Raw genomic sequence first — 16,582 nt, 5'->3', positions numbered from 1 at the left:
GCGATCCCTCCACCCCATCACCGCATTGGCTGCATGCCACACCTGCACCGCGACCCGCGTCGGGCCTGTCAATCGCGCATCAAGGGACCCCGAGTATAGTGCTCGATTATAATCCCCGCTTGGCAATAACAATTTGTCCATCTCAAAAGCCGGGTTCAAAGCAGGCCCATACATCCCGTGATTGACAGCAGCCAACTGGGAGACCCAATAATATCGTTTAATATCAGAGAGAGCGACCCCCCCATCGTACCACGGTAGGGTTAGTTTGGCAAGAGCGATCCGCGGCGGCCCATCCCAAAACAATCGACGCTGAAGACACTCCACCTCCCGAAAATAGCGGGCCGGCACTACGTCCGCAGTGTTCTGTAGGGCGTACAAAAAGCGTGGCAGCGACATCATTTTGAACAACGCCGCCCGGCCGAGCGGCGAGAGCGGCAGCCGCCGCCAACCCGCCACATCCGCCCTTAGGCGCTGAAGGGGGGGAGAAGATTCCACTCATACCGGGCCACCGGGTCTAGGGTTATAAAGATTCCCAAATACTTAAACCCCGACTGAGCAACCTGGATAGGGCACCCCCGCGGACGGGGGTAGGCCTCCCCGGAGATAACGTACACACAAGACTTAGCCCAGTTAATGACCAATCCGGAGTTGCGACCAAAGGAGCTCAACACATCCACCAATACAATGAGCGATTTGCGCGGAGATGCAAGATACAAGAGGATATCGTCCGCATATAGGGAGACACGATCCTCGTACTCCGGCGTCCATCTAAGGCCACGCATCGAAGGGTGCCACCGCAGCCACTCCGCAAGGGGCTCCAAACAAAGCGCAAAGAGAAGAGGCGACAACGGACATCCCTGTCGCGTGCCCCTACCCAAAGCAAAAGGAGCCGACACCCGTCCGTTGACCACCACCTGTGCCAGTGGGTTATCATAAAGCAATTTCACCCAACCGATGAACCCCGGGCCGAACCCAAACTTCGCCAATGCTGCCCAAATATACGGCCATTCCAAGGTGTCAAACGCCTTGGTAGCGTCCAGGGACGCCAAAATGGCCGGCTCACGCATGAATGGCGCTCTAGCGAGGACGCCATGCAGTCGCCGCAGGTTCAAAGCGGTATTGCGATGGGGTATAAAACCGGATTGATCCTGATGAATCAGGTCGCCCACGACCCGGATCAGGCGATTGGCCAGTACCTTGGCAAGGATTTTGGGCTCCGCGTTCAACAAAGAGATAGGCCTGTAAGAATTACACCGATCCCGCGGCTTCCCTTCCTTATGGATAACAACAATAGTAGCAAGACGTTGGTCAGGGGGGAGGGAGCCCGCCGCCTGTGCCTCAAGGAACATGTCCCGGAGATACGGCGCAATCTTATCTGGGCGCAACTTATATAATTCGATGGGAAGGCCATTAGGACCCATGGCCTTGCCAGAAGCAATAGAGCGAATGGCCAAAGCAATCTCATCCGGCGACGGGGCCGCGTCCATCAATAATTTATCCTCATCAGATAGAGATGGCAAAGCAATGTCTTTAAGCAGCAGGCGAGAGTCTTCCTCCGATCGCTCAGAGACCGGAGAGTAAACCCCGTGAAAATACTCCGCAAAGCAATCAACAATATCACCGGGGTCCGTCACACACACACCATCCACCCTCTCAACAACCGGCACCACTCGACTCGCTCTCTCCTTCTTATCCAACCAGGCAATCAACTTCCCCGCCTTATCACCCATATCGTACAAACGCCCCTGTTGCTCCCTGCTCATACTCTTAGCAGATTCAGTAACCAGCGCCTTGTAGTCGGCCTGTTTAAGCCCCAGCACATGCAGTCTGTAATCCGTAACACCTTGCTCCAAATCGATCTCTAACTCGGTGATCTCATTTTCTAGTCGAACCACCTCTTTCGCCTCGCATTTTTTGGTATGGGAGATGAGAGACAGGGCCTGGCCCCGGAGCACCGTCTTAAAGGCCTCCCAAAGGGAGACGGCGGAAGACACCGACCCCACGTTGTCGTTAAAATAGTGTTCCAGGGACCTAACCAGGTCTGCACGGATCGTGGGGTTTCGTAGGTACCAGGGGTTGATCGGCGCCACCCTCCCCACCGCCCCCATGGCGATATCTAAGTGTAGCAAAAGAGGGGAGTGATCAGATATACCGCGGGCCAAGTGTCGCACCTCCCCAATCATCCCAGCTTGGGCCGCAGGCACTAGCATATAGTCAAGCCTCGAAAGACTACCGTGGGCCCCGGAGTGGAAGGTATATTGTGCTTGTCCAGGGTGTTTCAACCGCCAACAATCTATCAGTCCCAGGGTATCCAGAAAGCCCCCCAGCCAGTTCTGGGCCCGAGGGAGGTCCCTAGGGGGGATGTCGATCTTCAACTCCGGAAACCACTGCATTAAAATCCCCCCCCAAGACCAAAACCCCCCCCGGAAGCCCAAGTAGCAGGCGCCCCAAATCAGCAAAGGTGGCCGTCTGCAGGCCCGGCGGCACGTAGACAGTAACCAGCGAAATCAACTTACCCTCCCATCTCCCCACCAGCGCAGTGTAGCGCCCTCTGTCGTCGTGGAGCACCTCATCCACCTCCAACGGGAGAGAGGTCCTAACTAAAATGCCCACTCCCCTCGAGCCAGAGGTGAAACCAGAATGGGCCAGAATGCGATATCCTCGCCTGTTCATGGCATGGAAAGAGTTCCCTATGAGGTGCGTCTCCTGCAGAAACACAATGTCAGGCGAAATACGTTTCAAGAACTGCAGGACCACCCCCCGCTTTATCCTGTCCCCCAGCCCATTCACATTCCATGAAAGAAGTCTCAACCCCTTACCCCCCATCCCTCCCAGCACAAAATATCCCCCTCCCGGAGAGCACAATCATAATAACACAACAGAAAACATTACCCCGCCTTGTGATGCAAACAAACAAACCCCAACCCCACCCCATCAACCCCAACAAAACTCCCCCCTCCCTGCACCCCTGCGTGAGCCCAAACAGCCCCCCCAACGTGCAGTGTGCCTGTCGCCCCAATATGAAACTCACTACAAAGAAGACAAGAAAAACCCCAGAAGGAGGAAAGGGCCCCAGCAAGCCCCCTGCAACCTCCAAATACCAAAGGGCAAAGTGTTACAAACTGGAGTCCAGTGCAGCCACAGGTGCAAAACGTTACCAGTCCGGTCCATAGCCAGGATCCCAGTTCTATTCCTACTCCGTCGAGCACTCTCTGCTCTCCGCCATCCGACCTTCCCGACCTCGACCCCTAGGTATGGCATCCAGCCACTCTCCAACCGCCTCCGGCCGGTCAAAGAAATGCGAGCGACCCTCTAACTCAACCCGCAGCCTAGCCGGGAATGGCATCGCATATTTCAGCTCCATGTCCCTCAAGCGCCGTTTGATGGCCAAAAATCCCAACCGTTGCTTTTGAACCGCTTGCGTGAAGTCTGGGTAAAAGCTAACATTAGAGTTCTCAAACTTTAATGGCCCAGCCACCCTCGATGCCTGAAGGATAGCATCTCTATCCCGAAAATTAAAAAGTCGGGCAATGATAGGCCGCGGGGGAGCACCCACCTTGGGCGCACCACCTGGAATCCTGTGGGCCCGTTCCACAGCGAAGAACTTGCTCAGTCCCTTGGATGCTAGATGAGTCACCTCTAGATCCTCCACAAAAAGATCCGCAGCAGACTCCTCCGATCGTTCGGGCACCCCAATAATACGGACATTATTCCGCCTGGCCCTGCTTTCGGAATCCTCAAGGCGATGATCAGTCAGGTCACTGGCGAGCCGCAACCTCCGCACCTCCGTCTGCAAAGCGGCCACATCCACAGTTAGGCTCGACGCCGCTTGAGTCAATGAGTCGGCCCGGTCATTTGTTTTGGACAGGTCCGCTCTGACCAAATTCACATCAATCAACACCGAGTCCAATTTATTAGCCAGGGTATCAAATTGCTGGTTCACAGTCGCCTTCATCTCCTCAATGGCCCCCATGACATCCAGCAGAGTCAATTCGGACGATGCGCCCGAGGCCTCCTTGGGCCGCTCAGGCGATTTATGTGATCCACTAGGGGATCCCTTTGGCTGCGCATAGCGGTCCATGTTGTTGGCCTGGGTATAAGCTCCCCTCCGGGTAGACTTGGGTTTCAGCTTGTCGCCGTCCACTCTCGCCGCCATCATCAGCGACCACCAAGGTCAGCACCCTCCAGCACCCGGAGGAAGGCCAGGCGACCAATGCAGGAGATCCGGGCCACCAACTGAAATAGGCCCGTTTACAGTTCGAGAAGCAGGCCATGCACTCCGTCCTCGGCGCTGCTTACCCGAAGTCCCGACGTCAGTTTCCGCAGATCAACTCGAAACCGAAAGTGAAAGCACGGGGTCCGGGGCAGGCCCAGACTGACATGCCGCTGTTGTTCACTTCGCACCGGGGCACCTCACCAACTCGAGTTCGGGACCAAGGCCGGAGAAGGCCGCAAACTTCAGATCGCCACCAGTCCGGTTCCCGGAGTCCGATTTCGATTTGGAAAACGAGTGGCACCTTAGCGCAAGATCATAGACAAAAGCCCGTCTAGAAAACCAGGATTATGACAGGATAGACGTGGGAGGTTGCGGAGGCCCTCGGGAGCCACAAGCCTACGCGGCCATCTTGGTTGCGCGCTAGGCTCCTCCCCTCTATTGCGGGACTTTTAATGCATGACGGCGTTGTTTTGTTCCTCCATGCAACCCACCAAGGGGAATGATATACATGCACGCAGTTTAACAGCATCCACTGTGGAAATAACAAACTACCTTACCCAGAAGGCAACTTACCAATGAAACTACAAAGACGGGATATTAAAGGTCAAGTTCAATCAGCTGTAAACGACGCGCATGGCCAGTGAGCAAGGGGGTGTTGCCTGAAACCAGTATGGCAATCTGTGTAGGGGGAATGAACACGTTGACTCCTGCTCCCTCAATAAATGAAAGGAGAAACTTCTACTTGTGTGGCGTCTCGCATTGAGCAACTTGGATTTTGGAATTTTCAAGCGGCGTGCCTAGCCGCTGCGACGCTCTGCCGCGATAATAGCGGACCACGGCTCCGGACCCCTGGAGCCATGTGGAAGTGGCAGTTCCCCTATTGCAGGACTTTTAATGCATGACGGCGTTGTTTTGTTCCTCCATGCAACCCACCAAGGGGAATGATATACATGCACGCAGTTTAACAGCACCCACTGTGGAAATAACGAACTACCTTACCCAGAAGGCAACTTACCAATGAAACTACAAAGACGGGATATTAAAGGTCAAGTTCAATCAGCTGCAAACAACGCGCATGGCCAGTGAGCAAGGGCGTGTTGCCCGAAACCGCTATGGCAATCTGTGCTGGGGGAATGAACACGTTGACTCCTGCTCCCTCAATAAATGAAAGGAGAAACTTCTACTTGTGTGGCGTCTCGCATTGGGCAACTTGGATTTTGGAATTTGCAAGCGGCGTGCCTAGCCGCTGAGACGCTCTGCCGCGATAATAGCGGACCACGGCTCCGGACCCCTGGAGCCATGTGGAAGTGGCAGTTCCACTATTGCGGGACTTTTAATGCATGACGGCGTTGTTTTGTTCCTCCATGCAACCCACCAAGGGGAATGATATACATGCACGCAGTTTAACAGCATCCACTGTGGAAATAACGAAGTACCTTACCCAGAAGGCAACTTACCAATGAAACTACAAAGACGGGATATTAAAGGTCAAGTTCAATCAGCTGTAAACGACGCGCATGGGCAGTGAGCAAGGGCGTGTTGCCTGAAACCGGTATGGCAATCTGTGTAGGGGGAATGAACACGTTGACTCTTGCTCCCTCAATAAATGAAAGGAGAAACTTCTACTTGTGTGGCGTCTCGCATTGAGCAACTTGGATTTTGGAATTTGCAAGCGGCGTGCCTAGCCGCTGAGACGCTCTGGCGCGATAATAGCGGACCACGGCTCCGGACCCCTGGAGCCATGTGGAAGTTTCAGTTCCACTATTGCAGGACTTTTAATGCATGACGGCGTTGTTTTGTTCCTCCATGCAACCGACCAAGGGGAATGATATACATGCACGCAGTTTAACAGCACCCACTGTGGAAATAACGAACTACCTTACCCAGAAGGCAACTTACCAATGAAACTACAAAGACGGGATATTAAAGGTCAAGTTCAATCAGCTGTAAACGACGCACATGGCCAGTGAGCAAGGGCGTGTTGCCCGAAACAGGTATGGCAATCTGTGTTGGGGGAATGAACACGTTGACTCCTGCTCCCTCAATAAATGAAAGGAGAAACTTCTACTTGTGTGGCGTCTCGCATTGGGCAACTTGGATTTTGGAATTTGCAAGCGGCGTGCCTAGCCGCTGAGACGCTCTGCCGCGATAATAGCAGACCATGGCTCCGGACCCCTGGGGCCATGTGGAAGTGGCAGTTCCACTATTGCGGGACTTTTAATGCATGACGGCGTTGTTTTTGTTCCTCCATGCAACCCACCAAGGGGAATGATATACATGCACGCAGTTTAACAGCATCCACTGTGGAAATAACGAACTACCTTACCCAGAAGGCAACTTACCAATGAAACTACAAAGACGGGATATTAAAGGTCAAGTTCAATCAGCTGTAAGTGACGCGCATGGGCAGTGAGCAAGGGCGTGTTGCCTGAAACCGGTATGGCAATCTGTGTTGGGGGAATGAACACGTTGACTCCTGCTCCCTCAATAAATGAAAGGAGAAACTTCTACTTGTGTGGCGTCTCGCATTGAGCAACTTGGATTTTGGAATTTGCAAGCGGCGTGCCTAGCCGCTGAGACGCTCTGCCGCGATAATAGCGGACCACGGCTCCGGACCCCTGGAGCCATGTGGAAGTGGCAGTTCCACTATTGCAGGACTTTTAATGCATAACGGCGTTGTTTTGTTCCTCCATGCAACCCACCAAGGGGAATGATATACATGCACGCAGTTTAACAGCACCCACTGTGGAAATAACGAACTACCTTACCCAGAAGGCAACTTACCAATGAAACTACAAAGACGGGATATTAAAGGTCAAGTTCAATCAGCTGTAAACGTCGCGCATGGCCAGTGAGCAAGGGCGTGTTGCCCGAAACCGGTATGGCTATCTGTGTTGGTGGAATGAACACGTTGACTCCTGCTCCCTCAATAAATATAAGGAGAAACTTCTACTTGTGTGGCGTCTCGCATTGGGCAACTTGGATTTTGGAATTTGCAAGCGGCGTGCCTAGCTGCTGAGACGCTCTGCCGCGATAATAGCAGACCATGGCTCTGGACCCCTGGGGCCATGTGGAAGTGGCAGTTCCACTATTGCGAGACTTTTAATGCATGACGGCGTTGTTTTGTTCCTCCATGCAACCCACCAAGGGGAATGATATACATGCACGCAGTTTAACAGCACCCACTGTGGAAATAACGAACTACCTTACCCAGAAGGCAACTTACCAATGAAACTACAAAGACGGGATATTAAAGGTCAAGTTCAATCAGCTGTAAACAACGCGCATGGCCAGTGAGCAAGGGCGTGTTGCCCGAAACCGGTATGGCAATCTGTGTTGGGGGAATGAACACGTTGACTCCTCCTCCCTCAATAAATGAAAGGAGAAACTTCTACTTGTGTGGCGTCTCGCATTGGGCAACTTGGATTTTGGAATTTGCAAGCGGCGTGCCTAGCCGCTGAGACGCTCTGCCTCGATAATAGCGGACCACGGCTCCGGACCCCTGGGGCCATGTGGAAGTGGCAGTTCCACTATTGCGGGACTTTTAATGCATGACAGCGTTGTTTTGTTCCTCCATGCAACCCACCAAGGGGAATGATATACATGCACGCAGTTTAACAGCACCCACTGTGGAAATAACAAACTACCTTACCCAGAAGGCAACTTACCAATGAAACTACAAAGACGGGATATTAAAGGTCAAGTTCAATCAGCTGTAAATGACGCGCATGGCCAGTGAGCAAGGGCGTGTTGCCCGAAACCGGTATGGCAATCTGTGTTGGGGGAATGAACACGTTGACTCCTGCTCCCTCAATAAATGAAAGGAGAAACTTCTACTTGTGTGGCGTCTCGCATTGGGCAACTTGGATTTTGATATATATATATGTATATATATATATATATCCACACAGTTCCAAATATCGTGCGCTCTCAGTATATATATATATATATATTCACTGAAAAAACCATAGGTTTCACACATGTTACAGTTAGCTGGACATTTTACTGATAAAAAACCAATGAAATTCCCCCGTTATAGTTACTGTAGGCAACTATAACTCACGCGACTGCAATCCTCTGCTGATGCTAATACTGTATTTAGACACTTATTTGCCCATGTCTTCTTCCATTAAATTTTAGCTATACATATATTACAAATATTTTTTTTTCATAAAGACACATATGTCATCAGCAGAGGATTACGGTCGCGTGAGTTATAGTTGCCTACAGTAACTATAACGGGGGAATTTCATTGGTTTTTTATCAGTAAAATGTCCAGCTAACTATAACATGTGTGAAACCTATGGTTTTTTCAGTGAATTAGCAAGGTTTTTTAAATGCTAATTCCTAACTATAACGTGTGTGAAACCTATGGTTTTTTCAGTGAATTTGTACGGTTTTTTAAATGCTAATTTATTTATGTATTATTTTTTATATATTTATTTTACAATAAACTATGTATTAAAAATTATTATTATTTTTTTTTTTGGTTTTCACCCTGCGAATTATTTTTTTTTTTTTGCAAAAAAAAAAATTTTTTTTTTGTGTTTTTCAGGGTGCGCGCACTGTGCGCGCACCCCCGCGATTTTTAAAAAAAAAAAAAAAATTTTTTTGCCTTCGGGGTCCTTCAGGGACCCCCTGACAAAGGCTAGGGGGTCAGGAACTCTCTACCCTGCCCCCTTTTCACGTTCGCCACCTTCCTTTTTCACTCTCGCACTGAAAACAAACAAAATGGCGGCCGACACTTCCTGATTTCGACCGATTCGAACGTTGACTAACATGTAACCACCAATCAGAATTACGCTCGCGCACGTTAGGGTGCTCGCACGGTGCTCGCACGGTGCGCGCACCCTGCGCGCATATATATATATATATGCTTTTAAATGCTATTTTCTCCGGAAATACTGAACAGATTTACACCAGACCTACAAAAGGCACTTCCTTGACCTAGGGACTACCTCTCTGCCAAATTTTGAGTAATTCTGTTCAGCCGTTCGGGCTGTAGCTCGTTCTAAAGGTCCTATGGAAAAATGCATGGGAAAAACGCGTTTTGGGACCCCCCTTTTATCTCAGCCCCCGCTTGACGGATCCCCCCGAGACTTTCAGGGTAGGAGCGGAGCGTAGCGCCCCACCTATTTTGAGAAATTCGCGAGGATTCGTCGACCGGCGCCAAAGTTATTCAAAATAGAATGTTGAGGTTTTCCTATGGAAACGTGGTCCTAACTATAACTACCTACTGGCGACCGCCAGTAGGTAATATATATATATATATATATATATATATATATATATATATATATATATATATATATATATATTATCTACTGGTGGTCGATAAGGTATAGGTATAACCATGTTTCCATAGGAAAAGCATTTTTTTATTTGCTAATAACTTTGGCGTCGTTTGACAAATCCTTACGAAATTTTCCAAAAAGTTTCTCTTTTTCGATCAGCTCCTATATTGAAAGTTTGGGGGTGGTTCGTCAAGGTGGGCTGGGAAAAAAGGGGTGTCCCAAAACGTTTTTTCTCAATGCAATTTCCATAGGAAACTTTAGACAAGGCTACAGGTCAAACTGCTGAACGGAATTAATGCCAAATTTGGCAGATAGAAAGGTCTTGGTCCAGAAAGCACGCTTTTGTTGAAATGGGGTAAATCAGTTCATTAGTTTTCGAGAAGTATCAAAATTTACAGATTTCGATATTTGAGAATTCTGACATTTGATTGGCTGAGGCATTACGAGCACGAGCGTGCGGCTGATTGGCTGCGAACTGTTGAAACTAGGAAGTGTTGGCAGCCATTTTTTGTTTGAGTTGAAAGGCGTAGGGTGGAAAAAAAGAGAATAATTGTATAAGAGGGTATAGTAGGAACACTGTGGTCTTAGTTTAAGCAGTCTGTACTGTGCAGAGGCAGGGAGTTTGAATGTTGCGTAGTCCGTGGAAATTACGTCCGCAGAACAACAGTGTGCGGTATTGCAGCAAGGTTGCGTAGGCTCTGGAAATCCCGTTGGGAAAACAATGCGCCGTATTGCGGCCAGCAGTGTAGGGTGCACACACAGGTAGTGTGAATGTGCGGTATTGCGGCAATGTTCTGTAGGCTGTGTAACAGTGCACAGAACGGTAGTGTGAATGTGTGGTGCGAAAAAAAAAAGAAGAATTGCATAATAGGGTATAGTAGGAACAATGTGGTCTTAGTTTAAGCAGTCTGTATGGTGAATATAATGCGCAGTAATGTTTACTTATAATGCGGTGTTCACTTTTATCACGGACAGTCTAGTTTTTATTAAGCAAACATTAATATACTTTCTTAGGAAAGTGAAGCTGTATATATCAGAGGGGTGACAAATAAAAACGCAATTCATAAAATATCCCTTAAGCATGGCCACACCCTCCCTTTTTTTGTCGGCTACAGTTTGTAAAAGTGTTGCCCCATATTCTTGTTAATATATAAGGGCATCAGTTACTTTTAGATAAAGTAGAAAAGAAGTGCTACAAGAAACACTCCCGTACAACATCATTTGAGGTCACAACAACAATCACCAGTAAAAAACTGTTAAACACAATGACGTGATATTACATAGAAATGTACGCCTCATCAAAACATTACATGACACACTATGTATAGAATATTTTTTTTGCAACTACTTTTTTATGAAACATTAGCCGTGTAACAAACTGTGAGGTACTAAGTTATCTACGGAAATAACTATAGTATGTATTGTAAATTTGTCGCACAGATAGATCTCCAACACCTTTGAAGTACTATAAACACACAGTATATGAATATACAGGGTGAGTTTATAGTATTCCACAGGAGAAGAAGAATAAGGGTCCCTACAAAAAAGACAACATTTTTACAATTTCTATTCTGCAGAACGTGAGAAAATTTTGTCGTAGTGCTTAGAGGTCGCTGACTGCTCCGCTGAGAGATCAGGTACTCCTTTAAGAATATATAGGATTAGTATAATATACACTACTATTCCAATATATTCTATAAGGAGAAGGAGAATAACTAAATATTTTCCATCTGTGAATATGTTCAAAGCTTCTTTTCTCCGGGACTTCGAAATCTTTTCTCCTCGTGCCGACTGGTCATGAAGTCCTCTGAGATCAAAGTGACTGTGAATATTAGAATATACATACTCACACTATATTGTCCCAGGGGGGAAACAAAGTTAGAACGCGAAGCTGCTGACGTTACATATAAATCTTGAGTTTTGGCACACACTGGTCACCAACACGTCTGTGGTCAAGTATAGTGTCACTATTATAATATAGAAAATCACACTATATGTGCTCAAATGAGCCAGTAAAGGAACAGTGTATCTTCTATTCTGTCTGTTTCTGAATACAAGCTGCTGACGTTACATATAAATGGCAAAAACAACCAATAACACTTTTTTGTAAATACAAATCTTTAAATATTCACAAATTGCTACGTATTATAAGTATCTACTATGCCATAATCAAACAACTTACAACTCCGTAATATCTTTTGTTGTCGCAAAAGAAGAATCCAACGCTAGAAAATGGAACCTGCATCACAGAATGGACATGCGTAAATAACTCGCAAAAACGAAACTAATCGAGCAACGTGTATGGTTTATATACTTTTGGTTATTCAGTAGTCTATGGAAGGAACATGCAGCTCCGCCCATTTAGATGTCACGTTTTACAGTTGACATGTGCTCACGTTTTCACTGCTTAACTTGTGCACGTGTTGGGAAAAGTTACAAAATGTGAAGCTGTAAAGGTTTCGATTTCGATCCTCACGCGTATATGTATAATGTTGGAGAGATTAAAATTTGTTATCCGGCAAACCGTGTTATTTCCTTTTTCGTGACTAAAAACATCTATTAATTAGCATAATTCTAAATAGAAGACATAAAAAAAATATAGTTCAAAATAGAAGAAAAATAAAATATGTGCTAATATTTGTCATCACTATGGTTTTAAATAAAATGCCAGGATTTGTAAGGTGTACAGCTACCTCCAGAGAGGTGTCCCGGCGTACGGGGCGTCAGGAAGATTAAGCAAGGTATTGCCCACAGTGACATAGTGGTGGGCTAACATGCCGCCAGAGCCGGGAATCGAACTGTGAACGCTGTTTGAAGTCAGGTATCATAGCTGCTGCGTCACAAATTTCTACACTTACATTTTAATTAGTGCTAATTAAATTTTAAACATTGTTAAATTATAACTTATATCAGACTTCTGTTACAGGTAGTTTTTGACTACAAAAAGTATGCACGTCTTTTTAAGAACAATATACGTTTCAGGGACATTGTAGTTAGAAATTAGCATTTAAAAAATGTGAGAAGTTGGCCTGGTATATGATGCTCACTAGTTAAAGTGATCACCTTCTACCATGCCAAGCAACCCTTATGGTGTGGTTGTAAGTCAACCTTTTCGGACTAGCTGCCCTAGTGGTAGCGTAGGCTAAGCAGTCTTTGAGGCTAAACTCGTGAAGCGTGTTAAGCCAGCTGTTTTACCAAATGCAACCCCCTTTTATACCAATGAAAGGACACCACACAGATATATATTAAAAATATATATGTATTTATTTCTCAAAGTAACCCCTAGTCTCTTTATGAGCACAGGAGCACAAATCGTCAAACAAGATTACAGTAGAATACACAGAAGTTGCACTTTATATGGATAGGCCCTGGTGGCCGCTCGAACCATATACTAAAATAGTGGTATAAGTACCACGAACAGAAAAGGGAAAAGGCCTAGGGCCTCTAGAATCGCTGGGCCTACAAGGAGCTAACTTCAGTTAGTGACCAGGAGGTCCACGGGTGGCGTGTGCAGAGCAAATAGTCACACGCGTGCTCCCATAGGTTTCAATGGGTGCGTAAAAAGTACAAAGTTACTGCAAAAAGGATCTTCCGGATGGACTAGGAACTCAAGATTTGGAACACAGGCACTAGAGATGTAATACTATACTTGGGCACAGGAGTGCCAGCTTTACCTCACCCACAGGAAGCGGGTGCATAGGCCTCGAAGTGCGTCGGGTTTCTTCTATCTGTTCCGTGGAGCCTGAAGACAAAGATGCTGCAGGCGGTCGGTCCGGGAGAGATGCGGTGGATCCAAGAGTGGATCGGAGATGTTGAAGACCTGTAAGCAGAGGGGACAGTGTTCACAGTCACTAGCCAGTGACCAGCGTGGCACCAGGTGGGTACCAGGCAATGTCGGGTGCAAACAGGAAGAAAGGTGTAGCTTGTCTCTGCAGCCACGTGGTCCCTGGAGGTCGACGACGCCCAGGAGTCGGTTCACGAGCTGTCCCATGCAGGCTCTCGCTGTCGGCGGTGTCGGCGACTTGATCGAAGCAAACAAGCCTAGGCAAAAGCAATTGTTGTGGAGAACAAGATAAGCTGATTGTTCTGACCAGCAAGGTCAGAGGGACTGCTCCTTTGGAGGGGAGCAAGGGCCAGTCTGGAGCATCCAGACCGGCGGTGTATTTCTTGAAGTTCGTCGCCAAGATGGCCACTAGCCAGCGGGCCAGCAACCGGTTAGGCGCGTCGAGTGGCAAAATGCAGAAGGGCCCCACGCAGATCGTGGAGATGCTGGAGGGCTCACCTTTGGTGCAGATGCTGCTCGAGGGTTGGGCTTCTCAGATCCCAAAGCACAACTTGGAGGGAGCCTCGGTTGTCGCGCTTGCAGCTTGTCGTCGTCGTTCCAAGATGGCTGGCTCCACGTGTCTCGGTGCCTCCACGGGTCTCCTCTTTTCAGGGACTGTGGATCGGGCGGTGAGAGGTCTGGAGGTCCAGGTCTTGTCAGTCTCTGGGCTCGGGCTCCGGCGGGAGGCGGCGGCTAAGCAGACGTTGATTCGCTGGATCGTGCTTGCGTTAGCAAGGTGGTCACTCCCTGACCACAGGGGAGATTTCCTTCAGTCTTCTGTGCAGCAGAATGTCGAAGTTCCCGTCTTCTTCTTAGTTTCAAGTTGATTCCAGGATGTCTGAAGTCTTAGGACACAGCTCCTACCTTTAAGCGGATTCTAGGGGCCGGACTACCTGCTAGGTTCCTCCCTATGGGTGGGACCAGGAAGGGGGGTGGTTACACCCCCAATCCTTTGTCCAGCTCGCCCCAGGCCCGGGACTGGTGTGCCCCAGGACCGGTTTGAACTGGCATATGCACCGAGGCTCCTTGTGAGCCACAGGCATGTCTGGTTTCTTTCAAGCCCTACCTGACCAATACACAAAATCCTGTCTGGGGTGGTGCATGCACCTCCCCTGGCAGGAAACCCTTTGTCCACACCTCCCAAGCTGGAAGGACTCCCAGCAGCAGGAGGGCAGACTTGTGTCTGTGGTGGCAGCATCCATTTTGTGGAGCTGAGGCTATGTCTGATTTTACCCGGGTTTCAGGTACTGTACATGTCGTGTCCCTCTAGAAGGGTGGAATGCTAACCCCGTCGCCAGAATTGGCGAGGGGTTAGTATTCCAATTCGTATGACACCTTACTCGACATGTTTTGATAAAGCCAAACCAAAGATAGCATTTAACCGCGAGGTTCATAATGCACTAAAGAGTATATGGTATGACGATATCTGGAAACAGTAGAATGAAGTTGTTCCGACCACTGCAGACAGGCTCAGCTCATGCCAGAGCACCATCTCACATGGAACCAAGCACTCTGCCTTCAGGATTGTTAAGGCCTGCCATAGGAGTGACTTATAGGTTAACATGTGTCCCATTTAAGGTTAGGTATAGGTATACTACACCTAAGTAAGAGGTGATTACACCAACTTACTCCAGCTGAGTGATCAGCCAATTGTGTCAGATTGTTAGGCCAAGCCTGGGGTGGCATAATACATGCTTCAGCCCCTGGCAGGCCTTGGGTACACCAATGCCCTGGGTACCTAGTGTACACTGGTACAGGGGCTGACAGGGTGATCCACTTCCAATTGGTTATGCACCTAGGGTGCATAGTGTAAATTTAGTAGAGAGAACAGCAGGCTGGGGGTCTGATTGGCAGGCCCACAGCCTCAATATGTCAAAAACCAGTGAAGCAAAAAGCAAAAATTTGGGGTGACCATAGGATAGCAGACCCTACTCTCCTACACAACCCCCCCCCCCCCAAACGCAGGGACATTAAACTAGCCTTGACCAGTCTCGTCTTCATGTCCTAAGTGGAAGTACCTGGAGAGACCATCTGCATTCCCATGGTCAGTACCTGGCCGGTGCTCCACTGTAAAGTCCATCCCCTGTAGGGAAATGGACCACCTAAGCAGTTTGGGGTTTTCACCCTTCATCTGATTTAGCCATAAGAGGGGCTTATGGTCGGTCTGAATCTTGAAGTGAGTGCCAAACACGTATGGCCTCAGCTTCTTCAGGGCCCACACCACAGCAAAGGCCTCCCTCTCAATAGCTGACCAATTCTTCTCTCTGGGGGTCAACCTTCTGCTAATAAAAGCAATGGGTTGGTCTTGACCATCTACATTAAGTTGTGACAGCACAGCTCCCACACCCAACTCAGAAGCATCTGTTTGGACAATAAACTCTTTGGAGTAGTCAGGACTTTTCAGGATAGGTGCAGAGCACATGGCCTCCTTCAGGTCATCAAATGCCTTTTGACAGCTTACTGTCCACTGAACCTTTTTGGGCATCTTCTTGGATGTCAGATCATTAAGAGGAGTCACAATGGACCCATAGTTCTTAACAAACTTCCTGTAGTACCCAGTCAAGCCCAAGAAAGCTCGAACTTGAGTCTGGGTGGTTGGAGGGGACCAGTCCTTGATGGATTGTATCTTACTCTCCAGTGGTTGAACTTGGCCTCCACCTACAAGGTGGCCCAAATATACAACCTTACTCTGCCCTATCTGGCACTTAGTGGCCTTGATAGTGAGGCCTGCCCTTTGCAGAGCCTCAAGAGCCTTCTTCAGGTGGATCAGGTGATCCTCCCAGGTGGAGCTAAAGACAGCAATGTCATCAAGATATGCTGCGCAAAAGTCATCCAACCCAGTAAGGACTTGGTTCACCAGCCTTTGGAAGGTGGCAGGTGCATTCTTCAGACCAAAGGGCATCACCACAAATTGGTAGTGCCCACCTGGGGTTGAGAATGCTTTTTTGGCCTTAGACTCCTCAGCTAATCTGATTTGCCAATAGCCAGCTGTCAAGTCAAATGTGCTCAAAAACTTTGCAGAAGCTAATTTGTCTATGAGCTCATCTGCCCTTGGAATAGGGTGTGCATCTGTCCTGGTGACAGCATTGAGTCCTCTGTAATCCACACAGAACCTCATCTCTCTCTTGCCATCTTTGGTGTGAGGTTTGGGGACCAGAACCACTGGGCTAGCCCAGGGGCTCTCTGAGGGTTCAATGACACCTAATTCCAGCATTTTATGTACCTCAGCCTTTAAACAATCCCTGACGT

Source organism: Triturus cristatus, chromosome 1_1, assembly GCF_964204655.1.
Source record: "Triturus cristatus chromosome 1_1, aTriCri1.1, whole genome shotgun sequence".
In the NCBI taxonomy this organism is placed as follows: Eukaryota; Metazoa; Chordata; class Amphibia; order Caudata; family Salamandridae; genus Triturus; species Triturus cristatus.
This window is presented reverse-complemented; position numbering follows the sequence as displayed.